General features: G+C 44.6%; 1 protein-coding gene across 6 annotated transcripts in view; it reads right to left on the bottom strand.

Annotated features, from left to right (window-relative positions):
• KANSL1 (KAT8 regulatory NSL complex subunit 1) overlaps positions 1-6,195 on the bottom strand; it is a 211,417-nt gene extending 205,222 nt beyond the window's left edge. For 4 of the 6 annotated variants that reach the window (XM_021673729.2, XM_021673735.2, XM_021673736.2 and 1 more), the window contains exons 1-2: positions 6,169-6,195; positions 4,470-4,606 (exon numbers count right to left, since the gene is read on the bottom strand). The gene's annotated coding sequence lies outside the window, so the exon portion shown is untranslated. Of the gene's footprint in view, positions 1-4,469; positions 4,616-5,384; positions 5,589-6,168 lie in introns of those variants that run through there. The other 2 variants (XM_021673730.2, XM_021673731.2) reach the window with 2 other exon arrangements.
• Positions 6,196-23,447: the final 17,252 nt, after the last annotated feature.

Below are 23,447 nucleotides of genomic sequence, written 5' to 3'. Positions count from 1 at the left end.
GCCCTATGTCTTTTACAGATACAATGCAAAAGTCTTCTAAAGTAAGCATTATTATTTCCAGTATGAAGGAAGAACCTGAATCTCAGAGAGATTAAGAAAATCACCCAAAGTCACACAATCAAGAGTGCTGAGATTAGGCCAGGCGAAGTGGTTTATGGCTGTAATACCAGTATTTTGAGAGGCCAAGGCAGGTAAATCGCCTGAGGTCAGGAGTTCAAGACCAGCCTGGCCAACCTGGTGAAACCGTGTCTCTACTAAAAATTAAAAATAAAAAAAATTAGCCAGGCATGGTGGCAGGCATCTGTAATCCCAGCTACTCTGGAGGCTGAGGCAGGAGAATCACTTGAACCCAGGAAGCAGACGTTGCAGTGAGCCAAAAGCATACTACTGCACTCCAGTCTGGGCAACAAAGCGAGACTCCATCTCAAAAAAAAAAAAAAGACCGCTGAGATTATATCTAATTGCTGACTTGAGGGAATATACAACGAAAACCTTTTTTAACTAAAACTTTAAGAGAAAGTTATTATTATTATTATTATTAATGAGACAAGGGACAAGGTCTGGCTCTATCACCCAAGCTGGACTGCAGGAGCACAATCACAGCTCACTGCAACCTCTGCTCTGCTTCCCGGGCTAGAGCCATCCTCCCACCACAGCCTCCCAAGTAGCTGGTACTATAGTTGCACACCACCACGCCCGGCTAATTATTTTGTATTTTTAGTAGAGATGGGTTTTGCCATGTAGCCCAGGCTGATCTCAAACTCGTGTGCTCCGATGATCCGCCCACTTTGGCCTCCCAAAGTGCTAGGATTACAGGCATGAGCCATTGTGTCTGGCCAAGTTAAATTTTTTTTTTTTTTTTAAGATGGGGTTTCTCCATGATGGCCAGGCTGGTCTTGAACTCCTGACCTCCGGTGATCCACCCACCTCAGCCTTCCAAAGTGCTAGGATTACAGGCGTGAGCCACCGCGCCCGGCAAGTTAAATTTTTTAATGCCTGACTTTGCAGTTCAATACTAGAAATATACATCTATAAATTCAAAATTCTTCAAGATCCCAAAAGAACACATGTCCTAGATTATGGGACCTTTTGCATATGTATCCCCTCAACCACTGTTCAAGAACTACACTGCCCTCTCAGTTAGAACTCCTGACATTTCTCTGACATCCAGATACAGAAAGAGAAGAAGGAATTGAGATTCTGTTCTTTAAATTTTTTTTTAATTTTCTATTTAATTTTTAAAATCTGATACAAACATCAGAAGGTGTAAAAAGATAGAATGCAATGAGAAGTCTCCTTCCCACCAGGTGCAATAGCTCACACCTGTAATCCCAGCACTTTGGGAGGCCGAGGCCAAAGAGGTCAAGAGATTGAATCCTGGCCAACATGGTGAAACCCTGTCTCTACTTTAAAAAATATAAAAATTAGCTGGGTGTGGTGGCGTGTGCCTATAGTCCTAGCAACTTGGGAGGCTGAGGCAGGAGAATCGTTTGAACCTGAAAGGCAGAGGTTGCAGTGAGCCAAGATCGCACCATTGCACTCCAGCTTGGGCAACAAGAGCAAAATTCTGTCTCAAAAAAAAAGAAAAGCCGAGCGTGGTGGCTCACGCCTGTAATCCAAGCACTTTGGAGGCCAAGCGGGCGGATCACCTGAGGTCAGGAGTTCAAAACCAGCCTGACCAACATGGTGAAACCCTGTCTTAAAAAAAAAAAAAGAAGTCTCCTTCCCCCTCTGTCCTCTAACTGCCCAATTCCTAGATCTAAAAGGTAACCAATGTTACCATTTTCTTATTTATTCTTCTAAAGGTTTTTGGGTATTTTTTGCATATATACACTGATGCAAATTATCTTTTTCTCCTTTTCTTTTTCAGAAAACACAAAGGGTATCATAACATATCATACGTACTGTTCTGCATCTTGCTTTTATCACTTAACTGTCTATCTTGCAGATCTTTCCATATCATATTAAATTACATTTTAATTCTCTCGTTTTGCTGGTCAAGAAGTTTTTACTTGATTTCACCATAGTCTAGAACACAGGGCACCCAGCAGCCCCTAAGAACTACCTGAGACACCTGATGATGGCTCCATGCTACACACTAAAGACACTGTATCTTTTTTCTCCTCCTCATCTTCATTTTGCTTTTTTCACCAACTCACTCAGTTCTCCATCCTTTCCGTACTCCTCTCCCATCTCACCTGATTCCTTAACCCCAACCCTGACAACTAGACTTAGTAACATCATTGACATTGCTTAGTCATGGCTAAAAATATTCAGTCTTTAAAAAGGAGCAGACCCCTAATACAGAGAAAAAGGGATAAATAATAATATCCATGAGAACTTCTAATTAAGATGAGTGCCTTAAATTGAGGAGTTTTGGTCTGGAGTTATTCTTCCTTGTTACTTCTGTTTCCTCTGACACTTTGGTTTGTGAAGAGTCAGTATGACACTATTTTCTATATACATGGAAACAAGCGCATACTCAGTCTAACATTTAAGCAATGCCTAACAGAACTACAGAGTTCATTCTATAGTAAGATAATTGGAAACAAAATATAAGAGCAATATAGAGTTAACATTTGGGCTCCAAAATATGCACTTTAATTAATCTATCATTTCTTTTTACTTAAGTAGCTCCAATCTGAAACTACATCTCAGAAATGTTTTAAGAATATTCACCAATGAAAAAGAGAATAAAGTACCCTCTCTCCACTTTTATTTTACAGCCCACAAACTCAGTGCTATCCTCCCCACAAAAAGTACCTTTTTTTCTACCAGACAAACACTATAATTTTTAAGGTTTTTAAGTAATAAAAATAGGAAGAAAACATTACCAAAAAGATAATGGTTTACACTTAGATGTTTCCCAATAATCAAAGGATTGGTAAGGAACATAAAATTAAGGCAGCCACCTAACTACATTCTCAAGTAGTAACAGGTGGTAACTCACATAGTATGAAGCTGACTTTCTTTCTGTATTCCTGCCATGCCAGAGACCTCTAGTAGAACTTCTGAGGTTACTGTATTATAACCCAGGTTCAGAGAGATTTAGAGGTAAAACCTTTAACATTGGAAATACCTTAAAAAGCAGGGCTTTGTGTACCAAATCCATTCATTAGGAAACTATAAAATGAAATCCAGTATATTGATCTCAATCCCCTTGCCTGCTTCCTAAAGAGGACAGAGTCCACCAGGTCCTGGTGCTAAACACTTGCAAAGTAGAAATACTCTTACACAGGTCCTCCAAATCTTAATGGGTTCAGGACTTCTGGTTGTGTTCCCCATACAACCCATACAACTCTACTGGGAGAATGCTGGAAAAACTGTGTCACTTTGGCTTCCTGTATATTAATATAAGCACTCATTATCCAGCAATAGCAGCTGAAACATAAATGAAGATGAGAACTCAGTCTACATTACCTAAGATTTCCCACAAGTCCAGATATTTAGGTTACACAGACGACATTATTGTCTTATTTCTCCTCTGCATTAATCTAGAAGTCCACAGAGCAGATTAGCACACAACAATCTTAACAAAGCTAGTACCTAACTCTGAAGAAAGGCGAATCTGGTGGAGGGTTTCCAAGACTCCTTATCCTTCTCTGTCCTTCCTCCCTCCCTCCCTATGTCTTTTTTGTTTGTTTTTATTTAATTTCATCTTTTAAATGTATTTTTACTCACAAGAAAATCAAAGAAGCCACCTACTTAAGTCTTAAGCTCTGCCCTTTGCTTGTCCTAATTGAGAATTATTTGGCCATCTATGTACAAGAGATTAGAGGAGCCAAAGAGACTGGAGAACCACCACATCAATGGGAGCTTTTTCATTTAAAGGTCATCTGTCCACACTGTCCAGATGAGGTTTACCCTGTGAGATAAAACTTGGCGTAAGTGCTACCTGTTGAGAAAAAGTGTGAAATGTCACACAAAGGGCTAGGGTGCAGCAGGAGGACTCTGAAAGAGTCACACATGTAAACCAGCAGGTCTTAGAATGCTCTAATATACCACATGAAGTTTCAGAGTAAACAAATGGTTAATGACACAACTTTTGTAACACATGAATCAGCTACTGATTTGCAAGAGTGAGACACACCCTAGTACCTGTGACTCTAAAGTACCTGTTTGAAAACTGTACCTAGATGTCTGAACTGCCAGCCCATCCTAAGATTAGAACAGAATTTTACAACTATGTAGGTTGCCATAATTTAAAGTTAAAAAGATCACTGCCTTTTGTTACAATGGAAGTTAATTTGAGAACGTCATTAAAATGTTCACACCAATAATCAAAGAACAGTAGCAATACAAAGAAAATCAAGAAGCGACAATCAAGGTATAGCCAATCAATCCTAGGAAGCAAACACAAGAGGCAAGAGAAATGTCATGTAAAGGCACTGGAGAACAGCAAATTCAAAAATTATATTCCCATTTCTGAATAAAATGAGGCTGGTAATGAAAAAAATAACACATCTTACCTTAGGAGGCATCCAAATAGGATTCATAGTGTCAGGATATAGTTAAGACAACACTCAGAAATGAGCAAGAAGTCTTAGTAATTCCCTCAGTCACCCAGTATGAGCAGGTAGGAAAATCTTTTGTTTTGAGAAGGTATCTGAAAGAGAGGACTTTCATTTAGACTAAAAAATAATCAAAAAAATGCAAATAGTTTAAGCTACCTGGGCAGGGATTTTGAAGTACTATTTGCCTCACCACACTAAAAAAGTATACAAAATACAGTCCCCTCTAGAAAAGCGCAAATGTGTGTGTCTCCATATATATGTGTAGAAACATACTTTACACAAAAAGAGAAATAAATATGTAACACATATTTTAGATAATGTAAAATCGCTTATCAAACAATTAGCCCAAATCCCAGAGAGAATAAAGTAATTTCCCGGCGTACTTCATAAACACTATTGAAAGGTGATTTGCTAACTAACATCTAAAAAAAGACCCTTGCAACATTGAATTGTATTTAGTAAAGTAAAACCACTCTGATCGTCCTGACTGTCCCAAGATTATGCTTAAGTTTCAGAGTCAATTCCACATGAAAAGTAAAAGCTATTCTAGACTGAAGTACTAGAAACAAATAATAAGATCCTTCTTCCCCAGAGATCATTAAAAACAAAACCAACAACTTAATTTTGAGGGTGGGAGGAAGGTAAATTTGCCTGGAGGCAGGAGGATGGACTAAATGACCTCTGATAGGATCCCTGTTCAAGTCCTAGGCCTGAATATAATTCCAGCTTAACCAGTTACTACTGCTTCGCTTAAAATGGAGGCTTGCCCGCGTAGGGACAAAAATAACAGCACCCACCTCGTTAAAAATAAATGTCTAAAAGTACCCTGATTTAAAAATAAAAATAAACATAAACATAAAAAATAAACACCTCTGGAGTGGATGTGTTCTTGCTATGCGTTTGTCACTTCGGCTTCGAAGACTTGGCATCACTTTCCTTACCGCTCACCGGATTTTAGGGGAGGAAGGGGGGAGGGGGCGGCAGTTTGACTCTTGACCCAAGTCTCCGGCGGGCTTCAGAGCCCCACCGGGGCCCCTACCTCCAGAGCCAGCTGGAGCGGAGAGGCGAGAGCCCGAGATCGCACCTCCCCCAACGGCGGACCCCAGTCCCAAACCTACCTCTCACCTCCCCGCAGCGGGGCGCCTCCTTCTGCCCCATTCCCATTGTTAGGGAGGGGGGAGCGCGAGGTGGGCTCAGGGCAAGAGCGCCCGCGGCCGTTGCCCCGTTCGCTTCAGGAGGGGCGGCCCGCGGGATGCGCTTCCCTTCCTCTCAGCGTCGGTCCGTCCCACCTCGGCTCGGCCTGGCGCCCCTAGCTCTGCTCCGCGCCCCCGGCCGCGGCCCCGGCCCGCCCCCCGGGCAGCCAGGCCCCCGGGCCACTCTGCCCGCAGCCCGCGGCCGAGGCCTACGAGTGGGCGCCGGGCGGGGGTCCCCGTGCCCCACACAAGCGTCCCCGCTCCCCCAGCCCCGCCGCTTCCAGGGCCCTTGGCGGCGCCCGCTCCCCGGGCCCCTCGGCCCCTGGCCTCCCACCCGGGCCGCTCCCTCGGACTCCCCGGGTCGGGGCCGACTCCTCTGCCTCACCATCACCCCTACCCACTCGTGCCCCCACCCCCAGGGGCACCAGTGCCAACGGCGGCTCCCCCAGCCCCGGACCTACCTGCACGGCTCAACCAAGCCTAGAAGTGGGGGCGGGGAAATCTTCCGCCCTCCTCTGGCGCTCATTGGCCCTTCCAGGGCACATCGTGGGCGCTATTGGCTGAGGGGTAGTGTCCGTCAGAGCGATGGGGCGGGACAGAAGGGGGAGAGGGATGCTGGTGCCTTGGCGTCTCTGTCTCTGTGTATCTCGCTGTCTCTGTCTCTGCCTCGGCCCTTGGAAACGAGAGGCTTTTGGATGAGAAGACTGGAAGGGGGCCTGAGGTGGGAGGAATAGTTATCCCGGCAGAGCGTCACGCCAGTCGGCCACTCTGAACCCCCTACCTAAGTCCCCTTTAGGTCCTCTTCTCCATCACCCCCAACCCCTGCCCCTCACCCCTCTAGGTTCCTTCATCCAGGAAGCGACGTGATGAAAACTCCAGGCCGGAAGGCCATAGGGAGAGATGTTATATATTTGTATAAAATATACACATATATATACTCAATATATAAACTCAACCAGTTATCAGTTCACTAGGGCCTGGAAAGGAAAGAGCACACATCTCACAGACAGGGAAGGACTTGAGATAGAGCTGGTAGAAGGAGGAATCAAAAATCACTCTTAAGAGCTGGCAACAGTGGTTACCTCCTGGGAGGGGAACTGAGTGCCTGGGGAACCAGTGAAAGGAAAACTTAACATCTCGCGGCATATCCTTTGTATCCATTGATTTCTGTACCATTCATCAAGATTCCAATTTTAAAAAATTAATTGATTTAAATGTTAAAATAAGGTCGCAAAACCAGGGGACAGACAAGACAATTGGCCAGGAAAATTGGCGCGACCTTCAGATTTGGGGAGGAACCTTAATTTTTAATATGTCCAGTTCCAGGTAACAGGGTTTTGTAAAAGCCAGTGAAGGTGTCCCAGAGGCAACTGAAGTTATGGGACTTGAGAGAGGGTAGACAATCGGGCGATCGGGACTAAAGAAGATATAGGGTTCTCTGCTTAAAGATAGTGGTCTATGACATGGACATGCTAAAGGATAAACTCCCAAAGAAGTGTAATAAGACACCCATAATAAAAGGCAGGAGGATGAAAAAGAAGTTCAGTGAAGTAAGAGACACAGAATATTGAAGAGGCATGAAAATTAAGGGAGGAAGGGTCTGTGGAAAATAGAATAATAAAACTATGAGAGAGGCCGGGCATGGTGGCTCACGCCTGTAATCCCAACATCTTGGGAAGCCAAGGTGGGTAGATCACCTGAGGTCAGGAGTTCGAGACCAGACTGGGCAACATGGTGAAACCCCATCTCTAATAAAAATGCAAAAAAACAAAATTATCCAGCATGGTGGCACACTTCTGTAATCCCAGCTACTGGGACGGCTGAGGTGGGAGAATTGCCTGAACCCGGGAGGCGGAGGCTGCAGTGAGCCGAGATCGCACCACTGCACTCCGGCCTGGTTAACAGAGCAAGACCCAGTTTCAAAAAAGAAAAAAACAAAAACAAACAAACAATGAGAGCTTCACAGGTGTCTTACTCTTTAGGCTCTGCTAACCATGGGACAATAAGAATGAAAGCCAAGAAAATGCCCAAAAATCAGGTTCCTTTTTCACAACACTGACCCTTTTAGCAGTCTGGTGACACATACAGACCCCTTCTTAGAGTATTTTTAGATATATAACAAACATACACAGAAATTCAAAGAAAACCAACTATACTAAAATACAATTTTCCAAATATTTTTAAAAGTGTAATATTTTTATTAATGTATTAAATAATCTAATAGCAGGCCTAATGACCACCATAATTTTGAGGTCATAAATGAGCATAAATATTATTTTATGATGCCTGCAACAACTGTAACGTACACTTGATCTTAACCAATCAGCTGAGAAGTGATCAACTGTAGTATATGAAAATATCTGTGATTTCTATTCATGACAATATCACAGGTAGTGCTATTACTGCTATAGTTTGTTGTCTCCATTCATAAATGAAAGAAATGCCAATTTCCTGTGAACTTTCACAAAAATAAAGGCAGATTATTTTTTCTATTCCAAGTTCATGTATTTCCTAGTCTGTGGACCACAGGTTAAGGAACCCTATCCTGGGCTGAAGCAGGAAGATGGCTAGAGCCTAGGAGCTCACGAGGCTGTAGTGAGCTATGATTGTACAACTGCACTCCAGTGTGGGTGACAGAGGGAGACCTAAATAAACAACAAAAAAGTGGGGAAGGAAAGACAATTTTAAAAATTAAAGGACAAAAGAAGAAAGAAAAAAAAGGCTGCCCTGAAAAATCCTTCCGATTCTCCGCACATGGGCTGTGACTCTGCCTCTCCCCTCATCCCTGTCCCTCTTCCCTTCACCAGGCTCCAAACACTCTGCTTCTCAATCCTGCCTACAGGTGTCTCACATCCCTGTGATACAAGAAACCAGGGAATATGAGTGAGGGTTGGAAGGCAGATAGGTACATCTTGTCTTCCTTCAAAGAAAAAAAGAGAAAGGGTGGGGCTTACGCCTGTAATCCCAACACTTTGGGAGGCTGAAGTAGGTGGATCACTTGAGGCCAGGAGTTAGAGACCAGCCTGGGCAACATAGCAAAACCCTGTCTCCAAAAAATTTAAAAATTGCCAGACACAGTGGCTCATGCCTGTAATCCCACCTGTAACCACAACCCAGGAGGCCTAGGCAGGTGGATCACCTGAGGTCGGGGGTTTGAGACTAGCCTGGCCAACATGGTGAAACCCCATCTCTACTAAAAATACAAAAATTAGCCAGGTGTGGTGGTGGGCACCTGTAATCCCAGCTACTTGGGAGGCTGAGGCATGAAAATCATTTGAGCCTGGGAAGTGGAGGTTGCAGTGAGTCAAGATTGCACCACTACCCTCCAACCTGGGTGATGGAGTGAGACTCTGTCTCAAAAAAAAGAAAAAAGAAAAAGAGAAAGGTTGAGGTATATTACAGATCTAAGATGATGAGGAAAAGGAACCCAGGATGGAGTATCATTCATTCCCAAGAAGGAAAACAAATGATAAAAGGAAAACCTTTATCAATTAAGAATCTTTTCTCTGAGTTTATTAATTCTGTTTAAATCAACCCCAAGGCCAGGCACGGTAGCTGATGCCTGTAATCCCAGCACTTTGGGAGGCCAAAGCAGGTGGAGCACCTGAGGTTGGGAGTTTGAGACCAGCCTGACCAACATGGAGAAACCCTGTCTCTACTAAAAATACAAAGTTAGCTGGGCGTGGTGGCACATGCCTGTAATCCCAGCTACTTGGGAGGCTGAGGCAGGAGAATTGCTTGAACCTGGCAGGCAGAGGTTGCAGTGAGCCAAGAGCACATCGTTGCACTCCAGCCTGGGCAACAAGAGCAAAACTCCATCTCAAAAAAAAAAAAAAAAAAAAACCAACCCCAGAAAACACCTTCAACACAGCTCCTTATTTCATATCTGTAAAATGGAGCAAAAATATAGCTCCTGCCCCTTAGAGTTGTTGTGAAGATTAAGTTAGTGAATACATATGATGGATTTTAAAAGTGCCTGACTGGCTGGATGAAGTGGCTCATGACTGTAATCCTAGCACTTTGGGAGGCCAAGGCAGGTGAATCACTTGAGACCAGGAGTTTGAGACCAACCTGGGCAACACAGAGAGAGCTTGTCTCTACAAAAACACACACAAATATATTAGCTGGGCATGGTGGTGCATGTCTGTAGTCCCAGCTATTCAGGAGACTAAGGTGAGGGTCACTTGAGCCTGGGAGGCAGAGGTTGCAGTGAGCCGAGATCTCACCACTGCACTCCAACCTGGGTGACAGCGTAAGACCCTGTCAAAAAAAAAAAGCAAAACAAAACAAAAAAACCCACGAAAAACACATAAGCTCCGTCAGGGCAGAAACTGTCTTCTAGTGGTCTATATTTTATTTCACACAATGCACAGAAGACTAAATGGATAATTGTTAGCTGATTTTTTTTTAATTTAAAGGGGATAAGATCAGTTACAGTTTCTTTTTCTTCGGTCAGTCACATAGGTATCTAATGTGACATTCCAAAATAAGGACAGGAGTTTAAATTCTAAACTATAATATCTAAAGTAAACTTGAACTTTCCTTATTTTTAAAAAATTTCCATACATAGAATTCTGTGTGGAATTTTAGAGGAAATCTTGGAGACTAGACCAGGTGAATTTTTTGTTGTGTGTGTGTGTGTGTGTGTGTGTGTGTGTGTGTGTGTGTTGACAGCCCCAGGAGATCCTGTGAACAAGTGTCCCTTGACCAGGTGAATTTAAGGAGCTCGCACTAGTCACAGGTTAGCTAGCCCCAGGTTGGCCCTAGTTTGGAGTGCTTTCCACATATCAGGTGCTGTGCTGGAAAAGTAACAGCAAAAGGAAAATCAAATTTCATCTTCAACAAGTAATTACAGGCCGAGAGTGGTGCCTCATGCTTGTAGTCCCAGCACTTTCGGAGGCTGAGGCGGGCGGATCACGAGGTCAGGGGTTCAAGACCAGCCTGGCCAACATAGTGAAACTCCGTCTCTACCAAAGATACAAAAATTTAGCCAGGCACGGTGGCAAGCGCCTGTAATCCAGCTACTTGGGAGGCTGAGGCAGGAGAATTGCTTGAACCCAGGAGGTGGAGGTTGCAGTGAGCAGAGATAGCACCATTGCACTCCAGCCTGGTCAACAGAGCGAGACTCCATCTCAAAAGAAACAAAAAAGTAATTACAATACACCGTGATGAGAATTAGGGTAACGGTAGTTCCGGTTATCATGGGCCTATATTTGGAGAACAAATTCTGTCTCCAAGTTTCTTGCCAGCACCAGCGTTTAGATCTTGTCGGCCGGGTACGGTGGTTCGAGCCTGAAATTCCAGCATTTTGGGAGACCCAGATGGGCAGACTGCTTGAGCCCAGGAGTTGCAGATCAGCCTGGCAACATGACGAAACCCCATCTCTACAAAAAACACAAAAATTAGCCAGGCATGGTGGTATGTGCCTGTAGTTTCAGCTACTTGGGAGGCTGAGGTGGGAGGCTTGCTTGACCCTAGGAATTCAAGGCTGCAGTGAGCCACCATCAAGCCACTTTACTTCAACCTGGGCCACAGAATGAGACCCTGTCTCAAAAAAAAAAAAAAATGTGATTTAGTAACAGCTTGTGCACCCTTTGACAGCTCAGCTGGTAGAGCAGAGGACTGTAGCCTGCAAAGATAATAATAATAGCTGTGTTTTTGAGTCAAAGATGATACCCCTGAATCATTATGAAAAATAATGGTTAATCCATTAACCTGTGCCTGTGACTGTAAGCCAATCGTGACCAATCTGTGAGCAACAGGGGTGGGGATGCAGTGTGGGGCCGTGGAACTCACTTAACAGGAAGTTCCGATAGCAGTGGATTTACCATGGTGCAGCTGTAGGATCTTGGACAAATACTCTCAGTTCTCTCAATAATTAATTTATCCCTCCCAGGGTTACTGTAAAGGTTAACACAGTGGGGAGTCTTGCATTTGGTAGGTGCCTAATAAACACTGGCTAATGCTGCTGTTGTTCAGCCCTTAGGACTCTGCCCTTCTGGATTAAAATATAAGGCCACACATGGTGGCTCGTGCCTGTAATCCCAGCACTTTGGGAGGCTGAGCGGGACAGATGACTTGAAGTCAGGATTGAAACCTCATCTCTACTAAACATACAAAAATTAGCCAGGTGTGGTGGCAGGTGCCTGTAATCTCAGCTACTTGGGAGGCTGAGGTGGGAGGATCGCTTAAGCTCTCCAGGTGGAGGTTGCAGTAATATGAGATTGTGCCACTGCACTTCACCCTGGGTGACAGAGTAAGATCCTGTCTTGAAAGAAAATAAGGCCAGGCGTGGTGGCTCACACCCCTAATCCCAGCACTTTGGGACGCCAAGGCAGGTGGATCATCTCAGGTCAGGAGTGCGAGACCAGCCTGACCAACATGGAGAAACCCCATTTCTACTAAAAATACAAAATTAGCCGGGCATGGTGGCGCATGCCTGTAATCCCAGCTACTTAGGAGACTGAGGCAGGAGAATCACTTGAACCTGGGAGGCAGAGGTTGCAGTGAACCGAGATCACACCATTGCATTCCAGCCTGGGCAACAAGAGTGAAATGCCATCTCAAATAAATAAATAAATAAATAAATAAATAAATAAATAAATAAATAAATAAGGCCAGGCGCTGTGGGTCACGCCTGTAATCCCAGCACTTTGGGAGGCCAAGGTGGGAGGATCACCCAAGGTCAGGATTTCAAAACCAGCCTGGTCAACACGGTGAAACCCCATTTCTACTAAAAATACAAAAAATTAGCCAGGTGAGGTGGTGGGCGCCTGTAATCCCAGCTACTCAGGAGGTTGAGGCAGGAGAATCACTTGAATCTGGGAGGTGGAGTTTGCATTAAGCCAAAATCACACCACTGCACTCCAGCCTGGGTGACAGAGAGAGACTCCGTCTCAAAAAGAAAAAAAAAAAAGAAAAAAAATGTACATACATGCATGTATACTTATATATGTATACATGTATGTACATATATATTTTAATATGTTATACGTTATATGCATGTATATGCATGTGTGTACATATATATGAAGAGATGAGATCCTGAATTGTACAGACTATCCCTGTACCCATTCATCTGCATTTGTTTTCCTTTACAATAATACATAGATAGATGTGATTTCCTTTCATTCCCACTGTCATCGATTTAGTTAGATCACCGGACAGAGATCACCAGAGGGGCTAGCGTAAAATGAAAGGAAATATACATTGACTCCAGGTATTCCTAAGTTAATAGCACAGTTGACTGTGTTTTCCCTCATAGATCCTGGTAGCTGAATGTTGCCTGCTTTTAGCAGTTAGGTTTCTGCTCATCTCCACCTCAATGTTCATTAAGAAAATAGTTATTGAACGGCCAGGTTCAGTGGCTCATGCCTGTAATCCCAGCTTTTTGAGAGGCTGAGGTGGGAGGATCATGTAAGGCCATGATTTGGAGACCAGCCTGGGCAACATAACAAGACGCTGTCTCTACAAAAAATTAAAAATTAGCCTGCCATGGTGGTGTGTGCCTGTAGTCCCAGCTACTTGGGAGGCTGAGGCAGGAGGATTGCTTGAGCCCAGGAGGTTGAGGCTGAGAGAAGCCATGATTTAGCCACTGAACTCCAGCCTGGGTGACAGAGTAAGACCCTGTCTCTTTTTTTTTTTTTAAGACAGGGTTTCACCATGTTGGTCAGACTGGTCTTGAACTCCTGACCTCAGGTGATCCGCCCGCCTTGGCCTCCAAAGTGCTTGGATTACAGGCATGAGCCACCATGCCCGGCCAACCCTGTCTCTAAAAAAAGAGAGAGAGAGAGAGAGAGAGAGAGGAAAAACAGTCATTGAGCACCTACTGTGTGTCAGGTACTGCCAAGACCCAAACGATGTAAAGATGAATAAGATAGTGCCCCTGTCGGCCGGGCGCGGTGGCTCACGCCTGTAATCCCAGCACTTTGGGAGGCCGAGGCGGGTGGATCACGAGGTCAAGAGATCGAGACCATCCTGGTCAACATGGTGAAACCCCGTCTCTACTAATACAAAAAATTAGCTGGGCACAGTGGCGCGTGCCTGTAATCCCAGCTACTCAGGAGGCTGAGGCAGGAGAATTGCCTGAACCCAGGAAGCGGAGATTGCGGTGAGCCGAGATCGCGCCATTGCGCTCCAGCCTGGGTATCAAGAGCGAAACTCCGTCTCAAAAAAAAAAAAAAAAAAAAAAAAAAAAAAAAAAAAAAGATAGTGCCCCTGTCTTCAAGTTTCCACAGAGGTGAGGAATATGGATAAAAGCAGACAAAGCCATTGCCACTATTTAAGGTTAGAGATAATGTGCAAATTCTAGAAGGTGAGGGATAATATACCACTTTCCAGAAACTGATGGTTCAATGAGGCTAAAGCATTGAGTTCAAGAAAGGAAACCAGATGAGATTAACTGCAATGTGGTTCTCAAACCTAAATATGCATAAAAACTGGCCTTGTTAGCTGGGCGTGGTGACTCATGCCTGTAATCCAAGTACTTTGGGAGGCCAGCGGGCGGATCACTTGAGGTCAGGAGTTTGAGACTAGCCTGGCCAACATGGTGAGACTCCATCTCTACTAAAAATACAAAAATTAGTTGGGCATGGTGGCACATGCCTATAGTCCCAGCTGCTCAGGAGGCTGAGGCAAGAGAATCGCTTGAACCTGGGAGGTAGAGATTGCAGTAAGCCAAGATCAGGCCACTGCACTCCAGCCTGGGTGACAGAATGAGACTCTGTCTCCAAACAAACAAACAAACAAACAAACAAAAAGACTGGCCTTGTTTACACAGTCTCCCAAGCTCCATGCCTACAGATCTTGATGTAGCAGGTCAGAGTGGGGCCCGCCAGCAAGTGCCGTTCAGAGGGCCACAAGCTGAGGACCACTGATGGAGAAGAAGGGCGGGGTCAACTTGCAGAGTGCCTTGCATGTTGTGAGGGGAGGTGTGTGCTGCACCCTTGAGGGGGCGAAGAACCTTTGAGGGGTTTTAAGCCTGCAAGAGATACAGTCACATTTACATTTTAGAAAAATCACCCTGAGTGCAATATGAAAAATGGAACAGAAGGCCGGGCGCGGTGGCTCACACCTATAATCCCAGCACTTTGGGAGGCCGAGGCGGGTGGATCATGAGGTCAAGAGATCAAGACCATCCTGGTCAACAAGGTGAAACCTCGTCTCTACTAAAAATACAAAAATTAGCTGGGCATGGTGGTGCGTGCCTGTAATCCCAGCTACTCGGGAGGCTGAGGCAGGAGAATTGCTTGAACCCAGGAGGTGGAGGTTGTGGTGAGCCGAGATCGCGCCATTGCACTCCAGTCTGGGTAACAGCAGCAAAACTCCGCCTCAAAAAAAAAAAAAGGAAAAATAAAAATGGAACAGAAAGGGCAAGACTGGAGTCAGGGAGAACAGTTAGGAGGCTGCTGCAGAAACCCAGGCGAGAAATCATTAGGACCTGAAATAAGACAAAGCCAGTGAGGAATGGGGAGGAGAGGCCAAACCCAAGGGTATTTATAAGCCAGAATTGGAGGCCGTGATGACTGTCCATGGGATACAGGACAGGAAGCTGAGCTGACTTGCAGGTCTTCAGCTTTGAGTGACCCATGGAAGGGAAGGAAGATGGGAAGGAGGGTACCTATCACACAGAGAGTATAAAGAAGATTTGAGAGGCAAGTGTAGCTTTTGACATTTTGAGTTTGGAATGTCTATGGGACATCAGAAATAGTTTCAAAAGATGACCACGAGCCACCAGTTAACAGCCTGAGCTGCAGAAATCCCACAGATCTGAGTCTGAATCCTATCTAGCCTGGCTCTGAAACTCACAATCTGGAGTTGTGGCTGGGTGCAATGGCTCAGGCCTGTAATCCGAGCACTTTGGGAAGCTGAGGCAGGTAGATCACTTGACACCAGGAGTTTGAGAGCAGCCTGGCCAACATGGTGAAACCCTACCTCTATTAAAAATACAACAATTAGCCAGGTGTGATGGTATGCAACTGTAATCCCAGCTACTTGGGGGACTGAGGCAAGAGAATCCCTGGAACCCAGGAGGCAGATGTTGCACAGTGAGCCGAAATTGTGACACTGCACTCAAGCCTGGGCAACACAGCAAAATTTTGTCTCAAAAAGAAAAAAAAAAAAATGGCTGGCACAGTGACTCACACCTGTAATCCCAGCACTTTGGGAGGCTGAGGCAGGTGGATCACTTGAGACCGGGAGTTCAAGACCAGCCTGGCCAACATGGTAAAACCTGCCGCCCCCTCTGCACCATACCCCATCACCTGCCTCACCCCTCGTCTCTACTAAAAAAATACAAAACTTAGCTGGGTGTGGTGGTGCACACCTGTAATCTCAGCTACACTGGAGGCTGAGGCACAAGAATTGCTTGAACCTGGGAGGTAGAGGTTGTAGTGAGCCAAGATAGTGCCACTGCACTCCAGCCTGCATGACAGAGCAAGACTCTGTCTCAAAAAATGGCCGGGTACGGTGACTCATGCCTGTAATCCCGGCACTTTGGGAGGCTGAGGTGGGCAGATCATCTGAGGTCAGGAGTTCAAGACCAGCCTGGCTAACATGGTGAAGCCCCGTTTCTACTAAAAATACAAAAAATTAGCCAGGCATGGTGGCATGTGCCTGAAATCCCAGCTACTTGGGAGATTGAGGCAGGAGAATCACTTGAACCTGGGAGGCAGAGGTTGCAGTGAGCTGAGATTATGCCATTGCACTCCAGTTTAGGCAACAAGAGCAAAATTTCATCTCAAAAAGAAAAGGAAAGAAACAGAAAAAAAAGTTTGTTTTTTTTCTTAGAGGTGGAATCTCTGTGTTTCCCAGGCTAAACTCGAGCTCCTGGGCTCAAGCTATCCTCCTGCCTCAGCCTTCAATCAGTCTCAATCCTCCAACTTTCTTATTTTTTCTATTTTTAAAATGCCTTTTAAATTCTACATTCTGGCCAGGTGCAGTAGCTCAGGTTTATAATCCAGCACTTAGAGAGGCTGAGGCCAGGAATTTGAGGCTTGCGGTGAGCTAGAATGGCACCACAGCACAGCAGCTTGGGAGACAGAGCAAGACCTTGTCTCAAAAGAAAAGAAAGAATTTAAATACTACATTCTAGGAGATTTATTCAACCTTCAAATTTCCTTTTTTTAAAAAAAAAAAAATTCTTTTTTTTTGAGACGGAGTTTCGCTCTTGTTACCCAGGCTGGAGTGCAATGGCGCGATCTCGGCTCACCGCAACCTCCGCCTCCTGGGTTCAGGCAATTCTCCTGCCTCAGCCTCCTGAGTAGCTGGGATTACAGGCACGCACCACCACGCCCAGCTAATTTTTTGTATTAGTAGAGACGGGGTTTCACCATGTTGACCAGATGGTCTTGATCTCTTAACCTCGTGATCCACCCGCCTCGGCCTCCCAAAGTGCTAGGATTACAGGCTTGAGCCACCGCGCCCGGCTCTTTTTTTTTTTTTTTTTTTTTTTTTTGAGATGGAGTTTTGCTCTTGTTACCCAGGCTGGAGTGCAATGGCGTGATCTCGGCTCACCGCAACCTCCGCCTCCTGGGTTCAGGCAATTCTCCTGCCTCAGCCTCCTGAGTAGCTGGGATTACAGGCATGCGCCACCATGCCCAGCTAATTTTTTGTATTTTTAGTAGAGACAGGGTTTCACCATGTTGACCAGGATGGTCTCGATCTCTTGACCTCATGATCCACCCGCCTCGGCCTCCCAAAGTGCTGGGATTACCGGCGTGAGCCACCACGCCTGGCTAAAATTTTTTTTAATTTTAAAGATGGGGTTTCACCATATTGGTCAGACTGGTCTCGAACTCCTGACCTCAGGTGATCCACCCATCTCAGCCTCCCAAAGTGCTGGGATTACAGGCGTGAGCCAAGGCGCCCAGCTCCAACCTTCAAATTTCCTACTGAATTTTTAATTTTGGCTATCTTTTTTTTTTTTTTTTTGAGACAGGGTCTTCACTCTGTCACCCAGGTTGAGGTGCTCTATCTCGGCTTACCGTAACCTCTGCCTCCTGGGTTCAAGCTATTCTCCTGCCTCAGCCTCCTGAGTACCTGGAATTAGAGGCATCCACCATGCCCAGCTTATTTTTGTATCTTTAGTAGAGACAGGGTTTCGCCATGTTGGCCAGGCTGGTCTCAAACTCCCAACCTCAGGTGATCCACCCGCCTTGGCTTCCCAAAGTGCTGGGATTACAGGCGTGAGCCACTGCGGCTGGCCTATTTCAGGTTAATTTTTGTAGGTAGTATGAGATGAGGGTTCAACTTCATTCTTTGTGTTGTGATATCTAGTTGTCCCAGGACCATTGTTTGAAAAAGACTCTTTTTTTCTACACTTTTCTTCATTGAATTGTTTTGGCATATTTGTTAAAAATTAGTTGACCTTGGTTGGGCGCTGTGGTTTGCGCCTGTAATCCCAGCACTTTTGGAGGCCAATTCAGGAGGATCATTTGGGCCCAGGAGTTCAAAACCAGCCTGGGCAATAGATGGAGACTCCATTTCTAAAAATAGTAACTAAAAAAAAAAAAAATTAGCTGGGCATGTAGCACTAGCCTGTGGTCCCAGCCACTTGGGAGGCTGAGGCATATGGATCACCTGCAACTGGGAGGTGGAGGCTGCAATGAGTCATGATCATGCCACTACACTCCAGCCTGGGTGACAGAGTGGGACGCTGTCTCAAAAAAAAAAAAAAAAAAAAAAAAATCAGTTGAGCATAAGGTGAGCACTCATTTCTGGACTTTCAATCTACATTGATCTATATGTCAATTCTCATGCCAGTGCTCAGGGTCTCAATTCCTGTTACCTTGAATTAGAGTTTGAATCAGGAAGTGTGAGTCTTCCAATTTTGTTCTTATTTTTCAAGATTGTTTTGACTATTTCAAGTTTGCTACAATTTAACGTGAATTTTAGAATCAGCTTGTCCATTTTTGCAAAAAAGGTAGTTGGGTTTTGATAGAGATTGTGTTGAGTCTGTAGATCAATTTGGGAAGCATTGCTATATGAACAGTAAGTAGTAAGTCTTTCAATCCATGAACACGCAATGTCTTTTCTTTTTCTTTTTTTTTCTTTTGAGATGTCGCCCAGTCTGTAGTGCAATAGCACCATCTCAACTTACTGCAAACTCTGCCTACTGGGTTCAAGTGATTCTCCTGCCTTAGCCTCCCGAGTAGCTGAGATTACAGGCACCCACCACCATGCTCACCTAATTTTTTGTATTTTTAGTAGAGATGGAGTTTCGCTGTGTTGGCTAGGCAGGTCTCAAGCTCCTGACCTCATGATCCGCTCATCTCAGCCTCCCAAAGTGTTGGGATTATGGTCGTGAGTCACCTCGCCCGGCCTACGATGTCTTTTCATGTATTTAAGTTTGTATTAATTTTTTTCAACAATGTTTTGTAGTTTGGACTTCCTTGGTTAAATTTACTCCTAAGGGTTTTTTTTTTTTTTTTTTTGTGGTGCTGTTATAAATGGAACTGTTTTATTAATTTCATTCGGGATTGTTCATTTCTAGTGCATAGAAATGCAGCTGAGCCAGGTGTGGTGGTGCACCACCTGTAGTCCCAGCTACTTGGGAGGCTGAGTCAGGAAGATTGCTTGAGGCCATAAGTTTGAAGCTAAGTGCATTATGACTGTGGCTGTAAAAAAACCACTGCATTCTAGCCTTGGCAGCATAGTGCGACCTTGTCTCTTAAAAAAAAGAAAAATAACTGATTTACATATGTTGATCTTGTATCCTTCAACTTTGCAAAACTAATTTATTACTACTGATTTTGCTTTATTTTGTTTTTGGTGTGGATTCTTTAGGAACAAAAAGATAAATAAATAAGAAAAAAGCCTAGCACTTTGGTTAAATTTATTCCTGTCTTTATAAAGTGAATTTTCCGAGTTTCATTTTCAGCTTGCTAATTGTTAGTGTATAAAAATACAATTGATTTTTTTATTTTGTATTTTTTTGAGATGAAATTTTGCTCTTTTCTCCCAGGCTGGAGTACAATGGAGTGATCTTGGCTCACGGCAACCTCTGCCTCACAGGGTTCAAGTGATTCTTCTGCCTCAGCCTCCCAAGCAGCTGGGATTACAGGCGCCCACCACCATGCCCAGATAATTTTTTTAAAAAATTATTTATTTATTTGTTTAAAAAGACGGAGTTTCACCATGTTGGTCAGGCTGGTCTTGAATTCCCGACCTCAGGTGATCTGCCCGCCTTGGCCTCCAAAGTGCTTGGATTACAGGCATGAGCTACCATGCCTGGCAATTTTTGTATTTTTAGCAGAGACGGGGTTCGCCATGTTGGCCAGGCTGGTCTCAAACTCCTGACCTCAGGTGATCTGCCTGCCTTGATCTCCTAAAGTGCTGGATTTACAGGCGTGAGCCACTATGCCCTGCCAATTTTTTTATATCACTCTTATACCTGCAACTTTGCTGAATTTGTTTACTTGTTTTAACCGTTTTATGGATTCCTTAGATTTCCTAAATACAAGATCATGTCATTATGCAAATACAGATGGCTTTATTTCTTCCTTTCCAATTTGTATGCCTTTTATATCTTTTTCTTGCTAATTGTCTTGGCTAGAAATTTAAGTGTAGGCCAGGCGAGATGGCTCACGCCTGTAATCCCAGCACTGTGGGAGGCCAAGGCGGGTGGATCACCTGAGGTAGGGAGTTCGAGCCTGACCAACACGGAGAAACCCCATCTCTACTAAAAAATACAAAATAAGCTGGGCATGGTGATGGCACCTGTAATCCTAGCTACTCGTGAGGCTGAGGCAGGAGAATCACTTGAACCCAGAAGGCGGAGGTTGCAGTGAGCCAAGATTGTGCCATTGCACTCCAGCCTGGGCAACAAGAGGGAAACTCCATCTCAAAGAAAGAAAGAGAGAAAGAAAGAAATTTAAGTATAATATTGAATAGAAGTGACAAGAGTGAATATCTTCGTCATCTTCTTGATTTTAGGAGAAAAACTTACAGTCTTTTATCATTATTATTATTATTTTTTTAAAGACAGGGTTTCACCATGTTGGCCAGGCTGGTCTTGAACTCCTGAACTCAGGTGATCTGCCTGCCTCAGCCTCCCAAAGTGCTGAGATTACAGGCGTGAGCCACCACGCCCAACCAATCATTAAGCATTAGCTGAAGGGCCAGGCGAGATGGCTGAAGCCTGTAATCCCAGCACTTTGGGAGGCTAAGGTGGGTGGTTCATTTGAGGTCAGGAGTTAATACTAGCCTGGCCAACGTGGTGAAATCCCATCTCTACCAAAAATACAAAAATTAGACCGGTGCTAGTGGTATGCAACTATAATCCCAGCTATCTGGGAGGCTGAGGCAAGAGAATCGCTTGAGCCTGGGAAGCGGAGGTTGTGGTAAGCAGAGATCGCGCCACTGCACTTCAGTCTGGGTGACAGAATGAGACCCTGTCTGAAAAAAGAAAAACAATAACTATTAGCTGTGCGTTGTTAATAGATGCTCTTTATTTAAATTAAGGAAATTTCCTTCTGTTCCTAACTTGTTGAGTATACATCCTTTACTTTATTCATTTAAAATGTTATTTTAAGAAGAAATTTGGGCTGGACCATGATTTATCTAAACTGGTCATTCTTGGTCAATAAACTTGGCTAAAAAGAAATGTTATCAAAATTGGTCACAGTAAACCTATTCTTTTTTTTTTGAGAGAGAGAGTGTCACTCTATCACCCAGGCTGGAGTGCAGTGGCATGATCTCGGCTTACTGCAACCTCTGCCTCCCGGGTTCAAGAAATTCTCTGCCTCACCCTCTTGAGTAGCTGGGATTACAGGTACCTGCCACCATGCCCAGCAAATTTTTGTATTTTTAGTAGAGACGGGGTTTCACCATTTTGGCCAGGATGGTCTTGAACTCCTGACCTCGTGATCCCAAAGTGCTGGCTCTGTCACCCAGGCTGGAGTGCAGTGGCATAATCATGGCTCACTGCAGCCTCAATCTCCCCCAGCTCAGATGATTCTCTCACCTTAGCCTCCCAAGTAGCTGGGATTAAAGGCACGTGCGACCATGCCCAGCTAATTTTTCTATTATTTTTTTTTTTTTGGTAGAGATGGGGTATCCCTACCTTGCCCAGGCTGATCTTGAAATCCTGGCCTCAAAAGGATCCTCCTGCTTCAGCCTCCCAAAGCACTCCTTTTTTTTAATTCAAACTTAATTTTGCATTTTCAGGAATTTGAATTTTTAAATACAGTTTTTTTCTTTCCCTAAACTTGTTTGGGATTCAAATACAGCTTTAACTCTCAATTGAAAATTCTGTCGATGATGTTGTTGACAAGACTCTCCTTTCACCAAAACTTAGGCAGGCTCCTGATTCCTTTCTGATTAGGCCTGATCTTGGGCTTCCCTCTCTGACCTTGTAGAATACAGTTTGAAAAAAAAAAATCCTGTTAAATCATTTTAGCAAAAATCTCCCACCTTTGATATCTTAACAACATAGTTGGCTTCCAGCAATAATCCTATCAAGTCAGTTTAGCCAGAAACCCCTTATCATTGATGTTTTCTCTTAGTAATTTTCCATCGACTGACCCCACTGTTTCTTGGATATAAATCTCCACTTGTCCCTGTTTAATCAGAGTCCAGTCTCTCTCCCATACTGTAAGATCCCATTGTGGTAGGCCCTATACCTATGCTCATGGCCCCCTTTTGTGCCTTATGATCTTTAGCAAGTGTCATAAATACATTTTTCCTTTTTCCTTTGAGAGGGTCTTGCTCTGCCACCCAGGCTGGAGTGCAGCAGTCCCATCACGGCTCATTGCAGCCTCAACTTCTAATGCTCAAGTGATCCTCTTACCTTAGCCTCCCAACTAGCTGGGATCAGAGGTGCACTCCACCATGCCTGCCTAGTTTTTACACATTTTTTTTTTTTGTAAAGATGGGGTCTCACTATGTTACCCAGGCTGGTCTTGAACTCCTTAGCTCAAGTGATCCATCACCCTCAGCCTCCAAAAGTGCTAACTTTACAGGCATGAGCCACGGTGCTCAGCCTATATATATTTTTTCTTTTCTTTTCTTTTCTTTTTTAAAGAGATGGGGTCTTTTTATGCTACCCAGGCTGGTCTCTAACTCGGACTCAAGCAGTCCACTCATCTCGTCCACCCAAAGTGTTGGGATTATAGGTGTGAGCCACAACACCTGGCCTACATTTTTCTTGTTCTTTTTTTTTGAGGCAGAGCTTGCTTTGTTGCCAGGCTGGAGTGCAGTGGCGTGATCTCAGCTCACTGCAACCTCTGCCTCCCGGGTTCAAGCTATCCTCCTGCCTCAGCCTCCCCAGTAGCTGAGACTACAGGCATGCACCACTATGCCCAGTTCATTTTTGTATTTTTTTTTTTTTTTTGAGACGGAGTTTTGCTCTTGTTACCCAGGCTGGAGTGCAATGGCACAATCTTGGCTCACCGCAACCTCCGCCTCCTGGGTTCAGGCAATTCTCTTGCCTCAGCCTCCTGAGTAGCTGGGATTACAGGCACGCGCCACCATGCCCAGCTAATTTTTTGTATTTTTAGTAGAGACGGGGTTTCACCGTGTTGACCAGGATGGTCTCGATCTCTTGACCTTGTGATCCACCCAGCTCGGCCTCCCAAAGTGTGTATTTTTAATAGATACAGGCTTTCACCGTGTTGGCCAGGATGGTCGTCTCAATCTCCTGACCTTGTGATCTGCCTGCCTTGGCCTCCTGAAGTGCTGGGATTACAGGCGTGAGCCACCATGCCCGGCCACATTTTTCTTTTCTTTTTTTTTTTTTTTG

This window comes from Aotus nancymaae, unplaced genomic scaffold (assembly GCF_030222135.1).
Source record: "Aotus nancymaae isolate 86718 unplaced genomic scaffold, 86718_ANA_hifiasm-v0.15.2.pri h1tg000089l, whole genome shotgun sequence".
Classification (NCBI taxonomy): Eukaryota; Metazoa; Chordata; class Mammalia; order Primates; family Aotidae; genus Aotus; species Aotus nancymaae.
The sequence above is the reverse complement of the archived record's forward strand: the minus strand, read 5'-3'. Positions and strand labels throughout refer to the sequence as shown.